Below are 24,927 nucleotides of genomic sequence, written 5' to 3'. Positions count from 1 at the left end.
GATCATATTGTCTTTGTCCTATCTGACACTGCTGGTGTGGCAGCAAAGACATAGACATAAATGAACAATTATAGTCTGTAGGCTATAACTGATCTAGACAATAGAAATCATAGCTCAGGCTAAATGTGGGGCGTAATTTACTATTGTGGTCAGAAAGGTTCCCATATAGGATACTTATTAGATGACAGGATAATGCACTGTTTCTGAATTGAGGATCTTCAGCCCTGCCGAGAAGATCTTAAAAGGTTCTTGAAGTGATTTCCAGAATGGATAATTATAGTCTCTTCCACAAACCACCAAAACATCTGTTGGTTAAGCAAATCTTAGTTTATTAAATTTGTGCAGCAACAAAGAACACTACCTGGACACAGTCTCAATAGTGTCTCAAAGACAGGATGTTAGCGAAGGGTATTTATGGGATTTTAAAGTATTAGCTCAAGTGGCTTAAAGTGGGTCTTTAGAGATGGGGAACGTTTTGGAACTGAATAAAGTTTTTACACAATAGGATTGCTAGACAAAGAAGGGTGAAGATTTTGAAGACTAGATGGAACTGTTGTAATAACTGAGCTGTTTCTTTAGGTGTGAAAAATGTTGTCTGACAGTTGTTTGCTCAGATGTGAACAAATAGTTTTCTCAGATACTTTTGTTGCAATAATTTCTTTAAGCAAACAGTAAAGTTATTTGTTAGTTCATAATCCTAACTTCTTGGGTAAGGATTTCTTGGAGTAAACATTAAATTTATATAGGCACAGGCGCTTTTGTTTTTAAGGCAGACAGAGGCAGGGGCACTTTCCAGAAAAGTTCCAGCTTAGTAACAATATAAATGTTCACACTACAGTATTTTTATTGCCTGCCTACTTCCACTTCATGCCAACTAGTCAGTGGACTCTGTAGAACCAGAATATGTATTTTAATTAGTAAATCCTTAATAATGATAACTCTATTAATTTTAAGGATACTTTTACTTAAAAGGAAAAAAAAAGTAAATATGGTGGAGGCTATAATATGCCACCCAGATCTCTTTTCTCGCGTGAAGGTGTCATTGTAGCTACCTACTCAAATTTTGCCAGTTAACAAGTCTTAGCTGTAAGCTCTCTTTAGCATTGTCTCAGCTGTAGAAAACTACTTTTCCCAATGTCATGACTCTTTCTGTGGGCAGACCCCTCCAATGACCTAACAACATAGGAGTGTGGAAGTCCTCTTCTCAATTTAGGACAACTCTGAAGTGTATCCTAGTTTCAGAAATCCTTGTGGGGTCAGCTGAGCATTTGTTGCAACTGAATAGCACTCACATTTTCTATATTCGTAATCCTCATTCCTTTTCCTCCATTTCAAGAACACTGATTCCAGCAGCCCCTATACATTTCCTGTGTGCATTATCTACGTGTCATATTCCATTTCCTTTGTAATTCAACTTGAATGTTGAAGTCAGAAATGATCAAACAAGCAAATTTAAAGTTAAATTTTGGAGGTGAATCACTTGCTGCCTTAACAATGAGAAACTGTCATTGCAGGTAGGTGAAGTATAGACAGTTCCTGAAAAAAGATAGCTATGTAATTTATAAAAGTTACCGGTGGTAAGCTTTATGAACTAGTGGTATGGTTTATTTGTGGAGAAATATTTGCTCTGTTTAGATGAGAAGAATAGTAGAGTTGAAATAATGGCTATAAGGACAATGGAATTGGGTGGCTATAGCTAAGCTGTCTTAATATTCTGAGAAATGGGAATAACTACTAATTAAAATTAAGTATACTTCTGCTTGTAAATGTAGATAACAGAAAAAGGTCATTTCATTATGTAATTTTAAAAATCAGGTCAACTTTAAATTCAGATTTTATTTTTAAACTCCTTGCATAGCTAAGGATGCAGAACAACAAACTGGCCAAAATCTAAGGATAAAATACTTTTCTTGGGAAACAGTAGATGTGAGTACTTGCTCATCCGGGTTACAAGCCACTGGAAATCAGTAAGAAGAGTTCAAACAGAATATTTGAAAAGTTTTAAAAGCTGAATGTGAAGTGGTGAACAGTATAAATCTGTGACCTGGGAGTCACAGAAACTGGGGAAGTTCATACCCTTTTGCAGACATACTTACACTAACTCTACTCACAGATGATATCAGAAAGATCCCTAAAAAGTTTGATTGGAATGCAAGCTGGGGTTGGGTAACAGGAGCTGTATAAAAGTGCAAGAAATTCTACCGAGATCTTTCTTGCATACCTTCACTGTGAAGCAAAAGCCTCAGTAGGTAGGTATAAGGACAAAAAGCATTGTTGTTTTTAAGGCATTGGTAAGGACTAATTGCATCTGTGGGAAGGAAAAAGGGGGAGGGGGGAGCTGTTCTTAGGAGAAGGGCAGGATAGGTACTCTGCCCACAACTACAGTCCTTGGTGGGTGAAAAAAGTAAGCCTACAATCCTGAGACTTGGGAACATAGTCATACCTAAGACAGAAGTTTAATCCAGAGCCACAGAGAATGGACTCCTCCAGCTGCCCTCCTCATGACCAATTTAACAAGTTTTGAGTAACAATCAACAGTATATTATTCCTGGAAGAAGGACAGAAGGATCAAGAGAATGCAAAGGTCGTGAGGCAAATATAAAGGGAAGACCTAAATTTTATACTCCAACCGACATTGCTCTGAAAACTCAATCTATACCATAAACCCATGAAGTAGCTATAGGAATTTGAAATCTGTAGTTCACTGAGGGTACTCATAGCAACCAAAAACAAAACAAAACTAACATCTAACCCAACCCAACTCCTAATTAGATTACTTAACACCTTGCACTAAAGGCCCAGTAGAAGAAAAGCTGTGGCCATTTTCAGGAGTCAAGTTGTTTTTCTCAGCACACACAGGCATGATACTAATATTCAAACTGTCTGATGGAGAATTTAAAATAACTATGATTAAAATAGATTAATGATTCTAATGAAAAATTTGCAAGATCAGATAGAAAATATCATAAAATGAAAACTAAAAAATTAAATGAAAATGCTACAAAAATTGTAAGAAAAATGTATTTGGAAAAATGCCACTGTCACAAACTTCAGAATAGACCCAAAATACCTAGGGAAATAATTAATGAATTTCAATATGAAGTCATTAAAAATTATCCATACAGAAACGTAAAGAGAAAAAAGGAGAAAGAATAAAAACCATAAGACCACCAAAAGCTATGAATCAATGTTAAACATTGTAATATATGCATAATTGTGTCTCAAAAAAAGGAGAAAAAATATTTCAATACCTAATGGATGAGGATTTTCCAAAATTATAATAAAGAGCCACCACAGATTCAAGAATCTCATAGAAAACCAAACTGGATAAGTAAGGGCACTCCACCGAAAATATCACCTAGACATATCATATTTAAACTTATACAAACAAAAGGTAAAGAAGAAAATCTTGAAGAAAGCTGTAAGGGGAAGGGGATCATTATATAAAGGAGAAAACTGTGAGAAATACTGAATTCTCTTTGAGACTATGTAAGTCAGAGGACAATAGAATGATATAAGTAAACTGGCAAACAGTTGGGGTTACCCTGACAACACATAACCCACAATTCTATTCCCATGAATATGAAAATAAATTGAAATGCTGAAGGAATTAAAGAAGGCATGCTGTGCAAAAAGAAAGCATAAAGGAGATGAAGTGACTACATTAATTTTATCACAATAAGTTTTAAAAATATGTTACTAAAGACAACTTATCATCACAATTAAAGTATCTATTATTATCAAGAGATTAAAAACTGTGAATACATAAGCATGTTAAAACAGACCCCAGGAATATAGTAAGCAAACACAAAGAATTAAAAGAAGAAATAGACAAATTTTGAGTTACTTCAATATTCTACTCTCAATGATAGATACATTTACTAGGAAAAAAATCAGCAAATATATAGAAAACATGAACAACAAGAATAAATAAAAGACATATCACCAAATAGGGCATGCTAACCAACTTCTCACAACCCTCTGGGATGATGCCTGGTTTGCAACACCAAATAAGCCCCCAGAAGGTAAGGGGAATTAAGAATATACAGCAGAGGATGGAAATGATGATTGTTCTGTTGTGGTCCTGAGAATAGCTGCAGAAGCAAGGACTAGAACCTATTCCATTAACCTTAATCTTCTAAGTACCTCAGCAAGAGAGGTTCACCGCGACCCAAGCAGAACTACTCCCAGACCTCATTGAAGTTAGTGGACTATAATTGATATTATGATACATTGATTAGATGTCTTTTCATGCATGAACTCCCTGTGTTATCAACACACTAATTGTGAATTCTGCCCAAAGACATTTTTGCATTTAAGCCCTATTTGTGAATTGTTCCTCTGAAGAAAATTACCATGATCCACATTATTACTCCTTCCAATAGTAGCCTCACCCATGGCTTATCAAAGGAAGGGTAAAATGTCCTGGTTATGTCACTTCAACTTGAAACAATTCTGATGGGCCATATCTCCAGAGTACTCCCAAAGGGTGCCCTTTTGGTTGGGAGTGCATTACAACTCATCTTCGTCGTTTGCTCGGTTCTTTACTTCTGTTCCTTCCACAGATGATAATCCCAGGAGAACTCCACAACAAACATTCTTCAGGCTAATGTATGTCTCAGAATCTGTTTTCTAGCACCTAGGAACCCAACTGGCCATGGTAAAGTGGAGAATTAATTTTTCTTATTTTCAATGTAGAACAGTACACCATCTTTTCTTTTTAGTGGGAACATTCTTTTTCTTTTTGTTTTTTGACTCATAATATTGTAACATACATTTCCTAGCCTTTATCATGTGTCAGGTCTCAGCTAATGACTGAAAATGTAAATGTTTCACAATTTTCTGTACATAAGCTTTTAACATAACCATTAACTTGAAAAACTACTTATATTTCTTAGGTCTTGTCTAAGAAAGAACTTTTTCTTTGTCACTGACATTGCATCATATTGTTTTATCAAAATTTACTTACCACATTTTTTCCATTTGTTTTAAGCCGTAGTCACACGTAAAGTCTTTTGAAATTTTGTTTTTTTATTATGTTTTTGAAATCTACTTTCTTAATATCTTGTGTTCAAATGTGACAACTCTTTACATTACTTTACTTGTCTATTATGAACACTAAAATGAAGCAACTTTTTTTCTATACTCTTTCCACATCATAAATCCATTTTTAAAAAAAATTTTTGTCACATTAAAAAAAGAATAGCAATATCCATTTTCACTTTTACTTTCAAATGGGTAAAGTACTCCTATTTTCCATCTGCCAGTGAATTATGTCTGACAATACAAAAATTAAATATATTACATATTTCTATAATATAAGTCATGAAATCATTAAACAATTTATTTTTATTTTTATTATGAATAATTGGGCACAATTTATAATGCCTGCCATAAAAAAATTTACATACTGCTTTTTATTTTTTAAGTTCTCATATACCTATTTTTAATGAAACTGTAAACTTTTTTTTATTATTATACTTTAAGTTTTAGGGTACATGTGCACATTGTGCAGGTTAGTTACATATGTATACATGTGCCATGCTGGTGCACTGCACCCACTAACTCGTCATCTAGCATTAGATATATCTCCCAATGCTATCCCTCCCCCCTCCCCCCACCCCACAACAGTCCCCAGAGTGTGATATTCCCCTTCCTGTGTCCATGTGATCTCATTGTTCAATTCCCACCTATGAGTGAGAATATGTGGTGTTTGGTTTTTTGTTCTTGTGATAGTTTACTGAGAATGATGATTTCCAATTTCATCCACGTCCCTACAAAGGACATGAACTCATCATTTTTTATGGCTGCATAGTATTCCATGGTGTATATGTGCCACATTTTCTTAATCCAGTCTATCATTGTTGGACATTTGGGTTGGTTCCAAGTCTTTGCTATTGTGAATAATGCCGCAATAAACATATGTGTGCATGTGTCTTTATAGCAGAATGATTTATAGTCCTTTGGGTATATACCCAGTAATGGGATGGCTGGGTCAAATGGTATTTCCAGTTCTAGATCCCTGAGGAATCGCCACACTGACTTCCACAATGGTTGAACTAGTTTACAGTCCCACCAACAGTGTAAAAGTGTTCCTATTTCTCCACATCCTCTCCAGCACCTGTTGTTTCCTGACTTTTTAATGATTGCCATTCTAACTGGTGTGAGATGGTATCTCATTGTGGTTTTGATTTGCATTTCTTTGATAGCCAGTGATGGTGAGCATTTTTTCATGTGTTTTTTGGCTGCATAAATGTCTTCTTTTGAGAAGTGTCTGTTCATGTCCTTCGCCCACTTTTTGATGGGGTTGTTTGTTTTTTTCTTGTAAATTTGTTTGAGTTCATTGTAGATTCTGGATATTATCCCTTTGTCAGATGAGTAGGTTGCGAAAATTTTCTCCCATTTTGTAGGTTGCCTGTTCACTCTGATGGTAGTTTCTTTTGCTGTGCAGAAGTCTTTTAAAAACATAACTAGTGAAGAGAGCAAATATATGGAAAATGTGATAAACATTTTGTTTAGTTTTCCATTTATCCATTCCTTCTTTTACCAATATTTATTAAGTGCCTACTATGTGTCAAGTGCTGTTAATAGGTAATTGGGATAGAAAAGTGATGCAAAGAACAAAAAAGACAAAACTTCTGTTTCCATGGAGTTTATAATCTACTGAGGTGAGACAGACAATGAACATCATAAATAAGTGAATTATGCAGGGTGTGGATTGGCAAACCTTTCTGCAAAGGACCAGATATTATATACTTCTTTAGGCTTTGCCAGCCACGGGATCTCTCATACTTTTCCAAACTGGCACTGTGGTGACAAAGCAACCCCAGACAATAGCTAAATATATGGGTATGGCTATGTGTCAATAAAATTTTATTCACAATAAGTGCTATAGAGAAATATTAAGCAGAATGAGGAAGATGGAAAGTACATGTGCCATTTTAAATAGGATGGTCAAGGAGTAGTCACTGTAAAGGTGATAGTTGTGCAAAGACAAAGAAGATAAGGGAGGAAAGTCACTTGGATATGAAAGGAAGAATGGTTCCAAGAGTAAGAATTAGGTCAAAGATTTCTATTAATTACTAAATTGTAATGTGACCTACAAGGGGTGATATTTTCTAAATTTGCACACTAATGATTGTCCTTTTCTTTTTGTCAAAGCTAGTGTCTGTTCTGTGTCTGTGCCATGCAAGTTATTAAATATTCAGACATCACCAAAGCTTACCACATAAAAAGCATATACCTCTATTTGGGAGGCGGAGGCAGGAGAATCACTTGAACTTGAGATGTGGAAGTTGCAGTGAGCCGAGAGTCACTGCACTCCAGCCTGGGCAAAAGAGCGAGACTCTGTATCCAAAAAAAAATGTGTATAAATATAAAACATGAGTTTGGAAATTTGGGAATTATAAGTTTAGTAAATAATTCATTATTGTATAATTATGTCCCATTTACATATGGACTAATTCACATATATAAAATTGACATGCTATTTATATGCTTTTAAATATTAAAAATACGAAATATTACATCATGAATAAATTATATTCCTATTGATAACAGAATTTTCTAAGAAAGTAAGCTAAGGTGATTACAAAAACTGTTTCATTTTATTTATATATTTATTTTATTTTCAACTTTTATTTTAGGTTCAGGGGTACACATGCAGGTTTCTTACATGCGTAAATTGTGTGTCATGGGGGTTTGGTGCACAGAGTATTTCATCACTAACGTAATAAGCATAGTACTTGATGGGTAGATTTTTTATTTTTATCTTCCTCCCACTCTCAGCTCTCAAGTAGGCCTTGGTGTCTGTTGTTCATTTCTTTGTGTCCGTGTGTACTTGATGTTCATCTCTCAAACACAAGTGAGAACAGGCAATATTTTCTTTTCTGTTCCTAAATTAATTCACTTAGCATAATGGCCTACAGCACTATCCATGTTGCTGCATGATTTCATTCTCTTTTATGGCTGTATAGAATTCCATGGTGTATATGTATCACATTTTCTTTATTCAGTTTACCTTTGATGGGCATTTAGGTATATTCCACATCTTTGATTGTGAGTAGTGCTGCAGTGAACACATGTGTGCATGTGTCTTTAAAGTAGGATGATTTGTGTTCCTTTAGGTATATACCCAATAATGGGATTGCTAGGTTGGAATGGTAGTTCTGTTTTAAGTTCTTTGAGAAATCTCCAAACTGCTTTCCACAGTGACTGAACTAATTTCTCTTCCCACTAGCAGTGTGTAAATGTTTTCTTTTATCCATGACCTCACCAGAATCTCTTATTTTTTGACTTCTTAATGTTGGCTATTCTGATTGATTTGTGTGAGATAGTATCTCACAGTGGTTTTGATTTACATTTCTCTAATGATTAGAGATGTTGAGCATTTTTTCATATGCTTGTTGGTCATGTGTGTAACTTCTTTTGAAAAATGTCTGTTTATATCTTTTGCTCAATTTATAATGGGGTTGTTTGTTTTTTACTTGTTCGTTTGTTAAAATCCTTATAAATTCTGGATATTAAGCCTTTGTTGGTTGCGTAGTTTGCAAATATTTTCTCCCATTCTGTAGGTTGTCTGTTTACTCTGTTGATAGTTTATTTTGCTGTGCAGAAACTTTAGTTTAATTAGGTCCCTTCTGCCAATTTTGTTTTTGGTGTAATTGCATTTGACATCTTCGACATGAAGTCTTTGCCAGGGCTTATGTCTAGAATGGTGTTTTCTAGGTTTTCTTCAAGGTTTTCTATTGTTTTTGGTTTTACATTTAAGTCTTTAGTCTATCTTGAGTTGATTTTTGTATATGGTGAAAGGAAAGGGTCCGTTTTTAATCTTCTGCATATGACTAGTCATTTATTGTGCCATTAATTGAATAGGGTTCCCTTTCTTCATGGCTTGTTTTTGTTGGCTTTGTCGAAGATCAGGTGATTGTAGGTGTGAGGCTTTATTTCTGGGTTCTGTAACCTGTTTCATTGGTTTATGTGTCTACTTTTTAAGCAGTACTGTGGTGTTTTGTTTACTGTATCCTTGTAGTGTAGTTTGAAGTCAGATAGTATGATGCCTTCATCTTTGTAATTTTGCTTTGGATTATCATGGCTATTTGGGTTCTCTTTTGGTTCCATTGCAGCTTATAGCTTTCAGTGAATGCTAAGAATGAGTACTCAGACAATTCCAGCTGAGCGGGGTGAGGGGCAGCTCTTCTGAGAGAGTGCCCCCTAGAATCCATCCACCAAGTATTTATTGAAAGGGCTTGCTACTACAGACATCCACCAGATGGCATTTTGCCGTCGGGTCAGGAGATACATATGGCCTTGTAAAAGCAGTTAAACTACATTCTTAGGAGACTGTTTTCAGCATTCCGTATCACACACTCAATTACTTGTCCTGTTTTCAGGGTCAAGGAGTTACAGTCTCATGCACAAACAACATACACACAGTACCTCAGTGTTTTTCTATGCCCTGACCTCAAGTGCCTTGTACAGAAGCTTGAATATATTGCTATGCAACCCCTTATATCCATATAAATTTTAGAATATATTTTCCTAATTCTGTGAAAAATGCCATTGGTAGTTTGATAAGAAGAGTGTTAAATCTGTACATTGGTTTGGACCATATAGCCATTTTAACAATATTGACTCTTCCTATCCATGAGTATGGAATATTTTTCCATTTGTTTGTGTTGTTTCTGATTTCTTAATTCAGGGTTTTAAAATTCTCATTCTAGAGGTTTTTCACCTCCCTTGTTCGCTGTATTCCTCGGTATTTTAATATTGTTGTGGCTATTGTGAATGGTATTTTGTTCTTGACTTGGCTTCCAGCTTGGATGTTGTTGGTGAATAGATATGCTAGTAAATTTTGCACATTGATTTTGTATCCTGAGGCATTGGTGAAGTGTTTATCAGCTCTAGAAGCTTTTAGGCAGAAACCCTGTTTTTTTTTTTAGGTATAAAATCATTATGTATGTGAAGAAAGATAGCTTGATTTCATCTCTTCCTATTTGGATGCCTTTTATTTCTTTCTCTTGCCTGATTGCTCTGGCTAGGACATCCGGTACTATGTCGAATAAAAGTAGTGAGAGTAATACTCTTCTTCCAGTTCTCAGAGGGAATGCTTCCAGTTTTTGCCCATTCAATATGATTTTGGCTGTGAACTTGTCAGAGATGGCTCTTGTCATGTTATTTTGAAGTGTGTGTCTTCAATGCCTAGTTTGTTGAGGATGTTTAATATAAAGGATGTTGAATTTTATCAGATGCTTTTTCTGCATCTATTGAGGCAATCATATGTTTTTTGCTTTTAGTTCTGTTTATGTGATGAACCATATTTATTGATTCATGTATGTTGAACCAACTTTACATCCCAGGGATAAACCCTACTTGATTGTGGTGACTTCACTTTTTGATATGCTATTGTATTCAGTTTGCTGAATACAGTATTTTCTTGAGGATTTTTGTATCTATGTTCATCAGGGAAATTGGCCTGAAGTTTTAACTTTTTCTGCTGTGTTTCTGCCAGGATTTGATATCAGGATGAGTTAGGGAGGAATCCCTTCTCCTAAATTTTTTGGAATAGTTTCAGTAGGTTTGTTACTACCTCTTCCTTATACATCCGGTAAAATTCAGCTGTGAATCTGTCTGGTATAGGGCTTTTTCTGGTTGGCAGGCTTTTATTATTGATTCAATTTCAAAAGTCATTATTGGCCTGTTCTGCGTTTTAGTTTATTTTTAGTTCAATCTTGGGAGTTTGAATGTTTTCAGAACTTTATCCACTTCTTGTAGGTTTTCTAGTTTGTGTGCCTAGAGATGTTTGTAATAATGTCTTGTCTGAAGGTTTTTGTTTGTTTGTTTTTGTATTTCTGTGATGTCAGTGGTTATATCACCTTTATCATTTCTGATTGTGTTTATTTGTATTTTCTCCTTTTTTTATTAGTCTACCTACCAGTCCATCAATATTATTTATTCTTTCAAAGAACTAACTCTGGTTTCATTGATCATTTGTATGGGTTTTCATGTCTCCATTTCATTCAGTTCAGCTCTGATTTTGGTTATTTCTTTTCTTCTGCTAGTGTTGGAGTTGTTTATTTAGTTCTTCTAGGTGTGATGTTAGCTTGTTAATTTGAGATCTTTCTAACTTTTGAGATGGACATTTAGTGCTAAAACTTTTCTTATGACTTTTCTTATAACACTGCTTTAGCTGTGTCCCAGAGATTCTTGTATGTTGTTTATTTGTTTTCATTGGTTTCAAAGAATTTCATGATTTCTGCTTTGTTTACCCAAAACTCATTCAGAAGCAGGTTGTTTATTTTCCATGTTATTGCATGGTTTTGAGAGATCTTCTTGGTACTTATTTCTTTGCTTATTGCACGGTGGTCCAAGATTGTGGTTGATATGTTTTTGGTTTTGTGAATTTGTTGATTTGTTTTATGGTTGATTGTGTGGTCGATTTTAGATTATGTATCATGTGCAGATGAGAATAATGTGTATTCTGTTGTTGGGTGAAGTGTTCTGTAGACATGTGTTAGATTCATTTGGTCAAGTGCCAAGTTTAGCTCCCAGTTATCTCTGTTAGTTTTCAGCCCCAGTGATTTGTCTAATACTGTCAGCAGGGTGTTGAAGTCTCCCACTATTAGTGTATGGTCATTTAAATCTCACCATAGATCCCTATGAACTTGTTTTATGAATCTGGGTGTCCCAGCGTTGAGTGCATATATATTTGGGATAGTTAATTCTTCTTGTTTAATTGAACCCTTTATCATTATGTTATGCCCTTATTTGTCTTTTTGATCACTGTTTGTTTGAAGAAGTCTGTTTTGTCTCAAATTAGAATAGCAACACCTGCTTTTTTTTGTATTCTATTTGCTTGGTAGATTTTTATCCATTCCTTTACTTTGAGTCAATGGGTGTTACTACATGTGAGATTGGTCCCTTAAAGATAGCATATAGTTGGGTCTTGCTTTTTTATCCAACTTGTCACTCTGTGCCTTTTAATTGAGGCATTTATTCTGTTTACATTCAATGTTAATATTGATACGTGTGGATTTGCTTCTGTCATCTTGTTTTTAGCTCCTTGTTATGCAGATTTGATTGTGTGGCTCCTTTTTTAGTGTTAATGGTCTATGTACTTAAGTGTGCTTTTGTGGTGGCTAGTAACAGTCTTTTACTTTCATGTATAGCACTCCCATAAAGATTTCTTGTAAGCAGGTCTGATGGTAACAAATTCCCTTCGCATTTGCTTGTCTGAAAAGGGTCTTATTTCTTCTTTGCTTATAAAGCTTAGTTGACTGGATATGAAATTATTGCTTAGAATTGTGTTTCTTTAAGAATGCTGTGTATAAGTCTTCAATCTCTTCTGGCTTATAGGGTTTCTATTGAAAGGTTTGCTGTTAGCCTGATGGAGTTCCCTTTGTTAGTGGCCTGTCTCTAAATGCTTTTAATATTTTCTTATTTCACATTGACGTTGGGAAATCTGATGATTATGTGTCTTGGGGAAGGACATCTTGTATGGTATCTCACAGGGGTTCTCTGCCTTTTCTGAATTAGAATGTTGATGTTTCTAACAACGTAGAGGAAATGTTCATCGACAATATCATCAAATACTTTTTCCAAGTTGGTTCTTGTCTCTCCCTCTCTTTCAGGGATGCAAATAAATCCTAGGTTTGATTTCATGTGTAGCACTAATCTCACATTTACACATTGCATAATCCCACATTTCTTGGAGGTTTTGTTCATTATTTAAATTATTTTTTCTTTATTTTTGTCTGACTGTGTTGATTTGAATAACAAGTCTTTGATCTCTGAGATTATTTCTTCAGTTTGGTCTATTCTGCTGCTAATATTTCTAATTTTATCATCGAATTCCTAGAGTAAGCTTTTCAGCCCTATGGGGTTGGTTTTGTTTTTTCTCTTAAAATGGCTATTTTGTTTTTCAGCTCTTATATCATTTTATTGGATTCCTTAGATTGGGTTTCAACTTTCTCCTGAGGCTTGATTATCATCCTAATCCAGATTCTGAATTCTGTGTGTCTCATTGCAGCCATTTCAGCCTGGTTGAGAACTATTGTTGGGGAACTGGTACATCATTTGGCAATAAGAAGACACTCTGGCTTTTTGAGTTGCCAGACTTCTTGTGTTGGTTCTTTATCATCATTGTGGACTGATGTTCTTTTAATCTTTGAAGTTGTTGTCCTTCGGATGGGTTTTTTTTTGTTTTGTTTTTATATTATTTGATGTCCTTGAGAGTGGTATAAAGAGGGTTCCGTTGACTAGCTTCATTTCTGGAAGATTGTACTGGGCCAAGGCTCAACCCAGCACTCCTGGGCTGCATGCTGTAACACTTGGGGGCTGGTACCTGGCCCATGGCTTTGTTCTCTGGCCTCTCGAGGTTGAGCACCTCCTGCCCTGGAGGGGGCAAGGTGTTCCTCATTTGTTAACAGTAACACTCAGGTCGGGAGTACCAGCCAAACTGTTTTATCATGGTGCTGATGAAGTGGGATCCATGCTTGTACACATGTGTTAGTGGCAGTGGTGGCAAAGTGGAGTCAGCAGTGGGGTCCATGCTTATGCACATGTGTTAGTGGCAGTGGTGGTGAAGTGGGGTATGTGTGTCAGCTGGGGTGGGGCAACAGCAGAAGTTGGGTGGCAGGTCTGTGTGTGCACATTCGCATCAGTAGTGGTGGTGAGGCAGGGTGCAAACATGCTAGTGGAGGCAGGGTGGCAGCCATGAGATCTGCACATGCATGTGCGGGTGGCAATGGGGCAGTGAGTTCTGTGTACCCTCTTGCACCAGCAAAGTGGTGCAGAAGTCCATGAGCAAATGCATGCTGTCAAAGCGATGGGAGGAGGCTGTGGATGGGTGGGTGCCCATCAGCAGGGACTTGTCTTTTGAATCTCTTCAATGGTTGTGCTTGGTCTGCTGGCAAAGGAGCTATAATGTCAGCTGCCAAGAAACTGCCCCACACCCCCTCAGGCATCCAAGGCTGTGCTGCAAGTGGGCATGACCAGGCAATGACCGTGTCAGAGGCCAGCACACAGTGGGGCACTGAGATTAGACTTTCCCCTCCCACAGGTAAGACCACACTGCTGTGTCCAGGTTCGACAGTCAACAAAAGCCAATGCCTCCTAAAGGAGCATAGCAAGCCTTGGGGGATCGATGTCTTGGTCATGTTCCATGGCAGCTGTTCCCGTGCCAAACCCTCTTGGCTCTACATAGGCTGGAATCTTATCCCCAACACCTCTCCAAGCAGCTCTCCCTGTTAGCTCAAATGTCCATGGAGGTCATGGGGTCTCCTGCAGCTAGGATTCTGGAGGTCTGTGGTGAGAATGGGTCACTCCTCACCTATTTAATTCACCTCTTTCCCCAGAGCCCCCGGGGGCCAGGAACCAGAGTATACCATCCTTCTTGATCATCTGATCTCTATGGGAGATGCTCTTCCTGGCTGCATCTAATCATCCATCTTGGCTCCCAATCTATATATTTTATTTAAAATGCAATGAAAAAGGCTTCAAAGTTTCCTTTTCTAATTGAGATCCTTTATAATTCATTATATTCATTAATAATTTATAATTATGCAATATGTTTAACATCATGAGAAATAAATAAACATCTCTTAGGATCTTTATCAGTTTTTTAGAGAATAAGAAATAGTTTGAATTAATGTAATATAATTTCTGCTGGTATGTTCTTATTTCTTCCCTTGCATCAGGGAGGAATTTGAAGTCACTATTTGAGACCCAGGGAGGGATTTGAAGTCACTAATTGAGACCTAGGTTTCATGATCAAATAATTATTTTTTATTTTATAGCCTCATGTAAAATTGTCCAAATATTTCTTATCATTCTTGTTATCAGGTGTATGTCAAGCACTGTATTGAGAAAAAAAAAACACAACAAACGTTTGGAAAAGATAGAGGCTTGTTAGTAATTTTCATAAACTTGATATAATCAGAAGCAGCATCCAAGTCTAGGTGAGATTTTTATTTTGTGTATTAATTTTAACTTTAAAATTGCCAAAATGAGACTGGTTAAAATTCCATTGTACTTTAAAATTTAATAATAGAAATCAAAAGATACTTATGATGACATACAGATAATAAGAAAATAATGCAGTATATCATAAAATGCTCACCTTAAAACTGTAAATATTTTAGCTAGCTTTGACGAAAAAGATAAATTACATGCCCTTGACATATATTCAGAAAGTGAATTGTTGTAGAAAGGTGTGAAATGTATTCTATGGTAGCAACACATTATCTGTACTTGAGCATTGAAACAATCAAATGTATTAGTGATGTTACTTTATTAGACAGGCTTTTATACCAAATAAATTTTATTTAAATGTTGGATGTATAAAAACATGGAATAATGCATAATTTAAAATGTTAGCAGAATATTCTTAAAATTTAATATCATCTTGTCCCACCCCCATTTGTGTGTCATGTGTTATTAGGGAAAGATTAGCAGTTTATAAAGTTCTTCTCATAAACGTGTTGATTGATACCTTATAGTTGATTAATATTTTTCATCTTCCCTCTCTGTCATATTCTTTCCTGCCAGAATTCTACCTACTATGTATAAGTAAAAATGTCCAATTCGATTGTTGACATGACTAGCAAGAGAAAAACAAATTGGACATTCACAAATCGCAGCTTCCATTCAACACTTAATTCAGATATTAATTTTTGAAGAAAATTAAAATAGAATTTTGTCAAAGCAGCTACCAGGTGGCAAACTTGAAGGATATTTGATTTTTAGAGCTCAAAATGCCTTTTAAAATTTAAAATAAAATGACTATCAAATCAAAATTATTTTTACATAAAATATATACATTCTTTGTATTGTTAGTGGCAAAGAATATATACTTTTTAGTCAGATTACCTGAATTATAATGTGGATTCCAGTGCTTAATTTCCATGTAAGTTTTTACACTTTTTAAGACTCTCTGTGATTTTGTTTCATCGTCTTTAAAATGAAGTAGTAATAGTATTTTTGTTTTTTTGTTGGTTAGATTTATGGAATTACTTAATACTGGTAGACAGGGTTGGGTACTAATTATGTACTATGTACATGTTTAAGAGCTTTTTTTCTGGAAATTAGGTACTATTTTAACATACTTCAGTAGTATCAATATAGAAAACTTCATTACTAATGGAAAATGGTTACAAATATATGTGATTCACGGTCACACTAAGTACAAATTTAAATATAAGTATAAATAAGGGGATGGTGTCATATTCATAATTTGTTTATCACTGTACATCTTATATAACTAGCCAGAAACTGATGAATCTAGTGATCAGATTCTTTAAGCCTCAAGACATATATTTGTGAATACATGAATATCTGGACACATTAAATTTTCCCCACTTTAAAGAAATAACACTATCCCAGCGTTTCATGTAAAATGATCACACACACATCATTCTATATTATTGTAATAACATTACCATGTCATAGAATTTGAAGGTTTTGTTAACTACACTTCATTGATAAAGAAAATCTCTAAGAAGTTTGTAGCAAGTTAATGGCGACTCTAGACTAAAAATCTCTGTTGTACCCATTATACATTCATAATAATTTCATTTACACATACTTCTAAAAATTTGTGTTGATTGCCATCTTCTGACATATTTCATGAAAATGAGAGATAAAAGGGGTTCGAATGGACATAATTTTATTATTAGAGAATAATAGAGGTTATATATCTTCAATATTTTAAATCAATAGAGATAGAGACTTAAATGTAGAACAGATAAAATAGAGGAATAAATGGATATGTTCTTAAGGCAGAATTGTCTCAGATTCTTCTTGATCCAGCAGTTTTTCAATGGGGGTTGATAGAAGAGAAAGAAGTATAAGAGGAGGGGCAGAGAGGCAGTGTCTCCCCAGGAGGCATTTTTGACCCACACAATAAATGCATAGAATACAGTGTTGGGTGGGTGGGATCCAGAAATGTTAAACTTTTGCCAGAAACAGGGCAACTCCTAACTCGAAGTTATTGTTCCACTTAAAGTTCCAGTAATACCTCAATACTGGTAAGGGTCTTTTTTCTAACATACTTTAAGGGATATGACTATTTCATCAGTTAAGAATTGTACAAACAATATTTTACCGTATATGATGGCTTACTGTGTTCCTCAAACTATTTATCACAAGCAAGTAGAAAACTTATGAATTTAGATTAAATTTCTTCTAACTTTTTGGTAATTCAAATAACTGGCAATACCTTCTGCCATAATTGCCCCCTTTTTAGTTGAAATAAAAGAAAAACAAAGTTTACATATAGGAAAGGGTTTTATTGGAAAATTACCAGATTCTATAAAGCCATTGTCAAAATCATTTTTAAAATTGTATTATTATTATACTTTAAGTTTTAGGGTACATGTGCACAACATGCAGGTTTGTTACATATGTATACATGTGCCATGTTGGTGTGCTACACCCATTAAAAATCATTTTTATCTGAGTTGCCTCTATCAGAGTAATGAATCAATGTGGTAGTCTATAAGTAACAGAAATCAGTCAATAATTCTTAAAATAAGTTAGGAACTCATACTTGTTTTAAATAATGAGATGTACATTGGGAAGTCCAGACCCAAAGGAGCCACTCAATCACATTGATTTCCCTCTTGTTTCCATATATGTGTTCTGCCATCCTTAGGCTACCATACTTGAGGTGACCTCATGGTTATGAGATAGCCACTAGGATGCCTACCATCCCATTTGCTTTTCAGGTAGAAAAAAAAAAAAAGACAAAATGGCATATGCTAGTTGACTCCTCACCCCTACTTCCCTTTAAGATTCCAGTTTCATGACCTAAAACTACTGTTAAAGCTCTTTAGCCAGAAGTAAGCAGTTACAAGGCTAGTCCCACTTGTCTAGGGGGCAAGAAATTGCAGTTTTCTTTGCCAGTGCATTTCATTTCCAATAAAATCAGCTTTCTGTTGTTAAGGTAAAAGACAAGAATGGATAAAATATAGGCAAATGGCAGTTTCTGCCACAAGGATTAAGGACAATAATTAGGTAAATCAGAGTAAATGATAAAAGAAAAATGTTTGTGGAATGGGGTAAAGGAGATTAGCTTATTTGGCATGGAGTTCAAGGCCTCTGATGGCCAAGATATGTATAGACAGGCGAAGGCAGTAGCTGGGCAGGTCTGCCAATTTGTTGATATAATCCAAGCAAATAGGACATTTTGGCAGAGGAAATATTAGCTCTAGAAAAGACCGTGTTTGCTGTGCTAATGTGAGTAGTTCAATTTGGGATGATAAGGATCTGGTCATGTAATTTTATTCCCTGTGCAGCGAGTAACTTACCCATCATAATTATACTTACATCTTATTTTTCATTTTAATTTTATGTCCAGGTCCAGAGGAAACTAAAACATAACCAAATTTTTCATTCAGGAGTTATTAATAAATTTGCTATGAATTTTTGGCATGTTTTCTAAAAGTAAAATGAATTAAACACATTTCCTGAAAAATTATTTACTATCCATCCATATGTAACAATCTTGCTCAATTTCAGACATATAAGTAACAAAGCCAAAAGTAAAACCCATTTCTCCTTCAAGCCAAGTCTATGTATTAACCCACTCAACTATACCAAAATCTCTTCAGGACTTTGCTGAATCACGACATTAATGGGTATGAAATGACTAGATGAGGAAAGTGGGTCAAACTAACTGCATATGACTAGAAGCACATGGAAAACCATGTTTAAGCCTGGGCAAACATCACTGTGAATGTTATTAGCAAACTGCTAAGCAACTCAGATGGAAAAAGGTCTTAAACTACAAATGCAGGGACCTATTAAAGAAAGAGGTTTACTTAGAAAAGAAAAAATATGTATGAAGACCGCTTGTGAAAAAGCGATTAGTATTACTTGGACTTGTCTCAAATGACAACTGAGTTTAGCTACTGATACATTAGCTTGACACTTAAAATCATCAGTGTTACCCTGGGACATCATGAGTGTTTGGGGTTATGTAAGCAATCTAGATAATTATCTTTATGGAATGAACTTTGTTTATTTATAGCAAGAGTACATATAAAGGATTAGGTGTTAGGCCAACTCCTCACATTTTCACTACTTTTGACCTTATACCATTTCAATAAAATATCTAGTTGATTGGCATTTTCAGAGCTTTAGTGAGAACAGAAAGTATGCTATAAAGAGCAGTGCTTTCAAAGCATGGTTATTATTCCACTGTCACCAGGCTCATATGGGTTCTTGAAACAAAAGCCAGTTAATAAACCCTGGCCTAAATATACTAAATAATAATAGCTACAAGTGGACACCAGCAATTTGAATTTCTCACAGCTCACAAGATGATTCTTATACTCTAAAGATTGAGAAATATTGGTATTGGGGATGGACATTCATCTATTACTTGTTCATTGCCTTTACGTGATGGCAGATATGTGGCATTCAAGCCCCTTTCTCAGTCTTGCACACCACCAGGCAGTGTCACTAGTTAACATAGCACCCTTGATACTGAACTCAGGTTAAGCCTTAGAGTCCTTTTCAACACTATACTCCACTTATCATCCCTTATGTGTTGGTACATGAGTTGAATCATACTGTCAACTCAACACTGATAATTACTCAAAAAATATTGATAGAACTTGACTAAATAAAATGTCTACTGTGCACTTACATTCCTTTGGTGAAGAGTACAAGTATGGAGCTCCTTAATAGTCTCCAAACTTAAGGAGATGAATAAAGGTCTAATTTGTATTTTGTTTCTTAGTAATAAAGGAACATTTACCCCTAGCCTAAATGTTGAGACTAAGCTGATTGAAACAGCTGTAGCCAGTTGTCAACTAAATTCTCTTTACTATTAATCGGAAACATGCTCCTGAGTCTGTGGAAAGTAGACAGTGTTAGACAAAAGTAAAACTTTTATATTTATTGAAGTCAGATAAGCCTATATAAGTCAAAAGTCTTTAGATTTTAATACAGTAGGTAATTTCATTGCTACTGACATGTAAAATAAATATACACAATGGATACATTTGTTGTGCTTTGAGAGATATGTAAATTGTGTGATTTTGATACCTAGATATCAGTTATATTAATTTAAAGCACTTAAGAGCTTGAAATTGAATAATATAATTCTTCTCAACAGATTGTGAAGTAGGAAACCTAAGCCAAGTCAAGGTTGACAATCAATATGAATTATTTGTCATCCTCCATACTCATAATATGAAGAAAAATCATGTTTATACCAACTGCATTTAGATTTTTAGGATTATTATTATTTTAAATGTGCAATTTAGGAAGTGTCTAAGGCTTATATGTACATTAAGAAAAGACTTACATGTACATTAATAAAAGATAGAAATAATAATATTTTGAAAGTGTTATTTTTTACTATCTCGAAAATATCTTTAAAAAATGACAGATCTTGGATGTATGGTGGTTCTTTTATTTGTGCCTTACACCATTTCTATAACTGTTTACCTAGATAATAAGTTCTATAGGACTTTTAACAGCTTTCCAATAATATTTTTAGCAGAAATTATTAGGTTGGTGCAAACATTTTTGCCAAGGGCAAAAACTGCAATTACGTTTGCACCAACTTAATAGCAAAGTTGTTTTATGCGGTTCGGTATTAAGAATGCTAACTGCTACATTTCCATCCCCATTCTTTCAGAGCCCACAAATTCTTAGTGACTGCCCTACTGTCAAATCCAGGAGTGGGCCTTGGCTTATACTAATTACTAGATCCCAGGGTGCATTATAGCGGTTGGTCACGTAAGGGTGTGTGGTCCAATGTGGCTATTAAGAATTGCAATAGTTTTTGTTTTTTTTTGAAGTTATCTGTTTGCTCTGGATATGAAGGTTTTTGTCATCTACTTTCATAACACTCTAAATAGATAAAACTTGAGGAAATAAACCATCATTTAAGATAAGAAACAGAGGCCAGGCACGGTGGCTCACGCTTGTAATACCAGCACTTTCGGAGGCCGAGGCGGGCAGATCACAAGGTCAAGAGATTGAGACCAACCTGGCTAACAGGGTGAAACCCCGTATCTACTAAAAATACAAAAAATCAGCCGGGCGTGGTGGCGGCGCCTGTAGTCCCAGCTACTAGGGAGGCTGAGGCAGGAGAATGGCATGAACCCGGGAGGCGGAGCTTGCAGTGAGCCGAAATGGCGCCACTGCACTTCCAGCCTGGGCAAAAATGTGAGACTCCGTCTCAAAAAAAAAAAAAAAAAAAAGATAAGAAACAGAATATTTATAACTTTATTTTGGAGTGAGAATATGTTAGAGTCTTTAAATTTTCTAGGTACTACAACAAAGTGAAAAAAATGTATGTTTTGTGTGTGTGTGTGTGTGTCTGTGTGTGTATGTCTGTGTGAAGTATGCTTTGTTCTGAATAGTGACAGATGATGAAAAAACTAAGCTGGAAATGAGTATGGGAAGTACAGGCAGAATTAACCTTTAAACAGGGGTATGAGTAGGATGGATTTGGTCTCGGCAGACCAAGAATTTTACTACAGTAACTGGAAAAGAAAATAAATTGCAAAAAAAAATGTGTTTGTAAAGACAGCGGAGACTGAAGGAAGCAACAAGGACTTAATGAGTTAAAATTTCAGAGAAAGAAAAGTCCTTTGAAATGAGCTAATGATTGCCAGTTATTTTTTTCCTCCATTTTCCAGATCTGGTACAAACTGTTTCTATTCACCTGAGTAGACAAACTGTAAGGAAATATAAAGATAGTAGATATTTGGCCATCTTGTGGGGCTAGCCTCACACAGTGAAAACTCAAAATTCTGGTAATTCATTTCTTGGAAATGAATCACCCCAAAATTTAGTTAAATTTTAACTTAAAATTGAAGCAATGATTTTATTTTCTTTTATACTTTCATTGGGACAAAAATTCTGGAAATTTTCAGCTTGATGATTCTGGCCCAGAGTCCCTCAGTTGGCTGCAGTCAGCTGTGACTGGAGCTGTACCAGTGGAGAGATGGAATAGTTGAGGACTAGATCTCTCTCTCTCTCTCTCTCTCTCTCCAGATCCATGGGTCTCAGGGCTTCCCCAGGTCATCTCTCTCTATGTAGTCTCCGGGCAATCAGATTGCTAGCATGGCAGCTGAAGGTAGTAGAAATGAAAGTGTACCAGCAAGAAAGGCAGAAGTTGAGTCGCTTTTTATGACCTAGCCTTGGAAATCACTGGCTCCCTTCCATCACACTCTGTTGGTTGAAACAGAAGCCTACCCAGTTTCAAGGGAAGGGACATAAATCCTAGCTCTCAATGGAAATAATAAGAAAGGCTGAATGAAAGCCCCCAGGGAGTCATTCCAAAACCAGGGACTACACTCAAACATTTTAACTGAAATGGGAGTTGTGAGGTTGACCATCTGTTTGGAGAACCACACTGGAGGCATTGTCAGCTTCCCCTGGTTATATTAGGCCATGCTTGGTACTCCTGCACAATTGTCAATACCATTTTGTATATACCATATACACTCCAGGGACTGTGTTTTCTTTGTGGAACCAGACATTAACTTGCTTCCCTCCCCAAAACATGGTGATCTGGAACTTTCGGTGGTCATAAGAGACCTGTATGACTTTAAGGAAATTCTACCAGTAAATCATGCATTCCTCAAGACAACCTGAGTATCTCTCCAAAAGACAACTGCCCTTGGTTCCTAAAGTCCTAAAGGAAGACTCCTAGAAGAATATGTGTGTGTTCATGTGTGTGAATGTGTAAATATCAACCCCTTCTTCTCCCATTCTCCAAACAAAACTCTTAAAAATAATTGCTTGACTACTTGGAGCTTAAAACACATTATCCTAGAAACATGCTATTAAAATGATAGTAACAAAATACAAGATATTGATGTAACTCAGTCCCTAGCTAATACCACGTAACTTGGTTTGTCATGGTCAAGGAGCCCTGTTGCATAAAGGAGAGAAAACAATGGAAAAGGGTATTTTCAGCATCCTGAATGCAAGACAGGCCACTGAAAAGAATTCAAAATATGTACCACTCATCTTTGGCACTCAAGACCATGACTAGGGTGAGGCAAATAAGACACAAAATTTAGGAGCTCACCAGAAAACTTAGTAACCAAATAAATAATAGTTATTGTGATATTATTATTTGAAGGAATCATATTGGCAAACTAATCTGACAATTGTTTCACAAAGTGGGCTGGACACTTGTTTTCATAAATAAAGTTTATCCTAACTACATGCATGCATTTCTTTCTCATCTCCTGAAAGCTAAATATTCCATTTGTTTAGCATTTTATATTGTTCTAATAATTTAACTAGCACAACTGTTGTTGGAGGGTGATGACTAAGAAATATTATATTTATGCACCCCTTTAATTATTTTATTGTTTGGACTTTTCTGGATATCAAAGTGAAGTATACATTTTAATGCATTTTCAGAGGAAGATAGATTTCCCCTGAGCCTAACCAGTGGAATAGGAATATTTGGATTTAAGCACATAGAGAAGTCTGCCCTACCTTTGAATCTGTTACATGGTTCAATGGTTCAAATTATTTTTTCAGGTTCTACTATTTTCCAGCTGCTATTTCTGAACTTACCTACTTTCTGAAAACTGGAGTTCATGTGTGAGTTGTTGCTTTGTTTTCAGCATTTATCATGACAAAGGCAGCAGCAACATCTCTGACATGAGGAGGGAGAAAAAGGGCATGGCATGAATCGTGGTTGGAGATTACTCTTAAAATTTATGAGTTTATTTGGATAAGGCCTATATACAACATCCATTTCTACTGCAGTTCAGTGGAGCTGAAAGAGTGTGAATTATTGGATGGAAATCCACGTTGATGTTACTTATGTAGACAATCCGGTGATTGCAGGTTTGCTGTACAGTATTTCCATTGTAAAACTAATATTTCCTCCATGGCTAATGACACAGGCAAGAATTCTCATGAAATGCCGCTTGGCAAACAAAAATGAGAGGCCTTATATTTCTTTATTACTAAAGATTTGTTACCTTCAATACTAAAAGAGTTACCACATTAGTATTAGGGAAATGATATCCTATGAGTTCTTGTTTCTAAAATTGTCAGAGCCTCATACATTCTTATTCAGATTATTACATTTATATTGGATTGTAAAATAACCATCCTGGAGACAAGTGATAAAACAATTTTTAAAGTGCAAAGACTTATATTACATGTCAAGTGATTATTTTCAGGGAGCAAAAATCAAATTCTATCTGCTGTGCAGCAGGATAGAATTTTATGATAATAGAAAACACTTGCAAACAAATCTTACTATAGTTTTAAAAAATTAGACAGTTCTCTGCCTCTGAACATTGCCTTTATAAATGATCCATGAATGGCTGCTGCCAACATCCTCTCTACTGACTTCTCTCATCCTCTCATTTCCCTTTCTCATTTTCGCTTGATTTCAGCTGCTTATGATGCTTATAAGATGTATAGATGCTGTAGCTCTTGGAAGGTGACATATCTAGAGCAGCGACTAGAACAGTTCACATCCTTGAATTACATCATTTCACTCACCCTATTCCAGTGGCTGAAACTATAGATTGGAAAACAAACAAACAAAAATCCCCAGTTCTAAAAAAAATTCACAGGGCAATTTGTGAAGAGACACAGCACTCCCAATTGAGGAAGTAGGGTATTCCATGTTCCCAGAAACGAAGAACTTGTATCAGACCAAGAAAACAATATTAAATATTTGTAGTTACTTCTTAAGATGAGTGAAAAGGAAAAACTCCAATTAATCATAGAAAGCAAGACCAAGCAGCCAGGTAGGGACCAGCAACATTAGCCTCATTTAAGGATCTGGGGTTGATACGGATGTGACTCAGTCTATCACATCCCCACCCCCCCCTTGCTAGGAGTAATGCAAAAGCAAGCAAAAATTCATACCTGATGAGAACTTTCATTCTCTCATGGGGAAAAGATATTTCTTCAGATATCCTT

At 35.7% G+C, this 24,927-nt stretch overlaps 1 protein-coding gene across 9 annotated transcripts in view; it reads left to right on the top strand.

Annotated features, from left to right (window-relative positions):
- Positions 1-24,927, top strand: part of LOC100609532 (protein eyes shut homolog) — a 2,075,858-nt gene that overhangs the window by 2,054 nt on the left and 2,048,877 nt on the right. For 4 of the 9 annotated variants that reach the window (XM_063813139.1, XM_063813138.1, XM_054685920.2 and 1 more), the window contains one exon: positions 14,842-14,957. The exons of the other annotated variants lie outside the window; for them this stretch is intronic. The gene's annotated coding sequence lies outside the window, so the exon portion shown is untranslated. The remainder of the gene's footprint in view (positions 1-14,841; positions 14,958-24,927) is intronic. 9 annotated transcript variants of the gene reach the window in all.

The sequence above is a fragment of the Pan troglodytes genome, chromosome 5 (assembly GCF_028858775.2).
Source record: "Pan troglodytes isolate AG18354 chromosome 5, NHGRI_mPanTro3-v2.0_pri, whole genome shotgun sequence".
Taxonomy (NCBI): domain Eukaryota; kingdom Metazoa; phylum Chordata; class Mammalia; order Primates; family Hominidae; genus Pan; species Pan troglodytes.
Note: the sequence above shows the minus strand (reverse complement) of the source record. Positions and strands in the feature narration are given on the sequence as shown.